The sequence below is a fragment of the Lupinus angustifolius genome, chromosome LG14 (genome assembly GCF_001865875.1).
Source record: "Lupinus angustifolius cultivar Tanjil chromosome LG14, LupAngTanjil_v1.0, whole genome shotgun sequence".
Classification (NCBI taxonomy): domain Eukaryota; kingdom Viridiplantae; phylum Streptophyta; class Magnoliopsida; order Fabales; family Fabaceae; genus Lupinus; species Lupinus angustifolius.
The window spans coordinates 8,291,840-8,292,285 of record NC_032022.1 but is presented as its reverse complement, the minus strand read 5'-3'; positions in this window follow the sequence as shown (position 1 = coordinate 8,292,285).

The window sequence follows — 446 nt, the reverse complement described above, 5'->3', positions numbered from 1 at the left end:
ACGTAACATATTACTTAGATGAAGTAACATGTTACACACTATTTTTGAAAATTGTTTTAAGTATTTTAAAGTGTTTCAACTTTCTTTAAAAATAGTTTGAGCATTACTACTTTGTATATTTAAGAGTTTTAGGATAGAAGTACCTATAGAGACTTAATCTAATTATCTTGAAGCTTTAATCTTCTTTGTCTTCATAAGTATTCTTCATTTTCTTCTTTTTGATGATGTTGGTGTCTTCATCAAAATCGTGCCAAGGTCAGGAGTAAATATCTTCTTCACAATCTCCCCATTTTTGATGATGACAAACCAATATTTTCTTGACAGTGTAGTTTTCCGAATTTTCTGAGAGTAGCATACTTTGTGATATATCTTGACTTGTCTTGAGTAAGCTCCCCCTATCTTGTATGCTCTCCCTTTCATTTGGAGTTAAGTGCCTGGAATAAAGT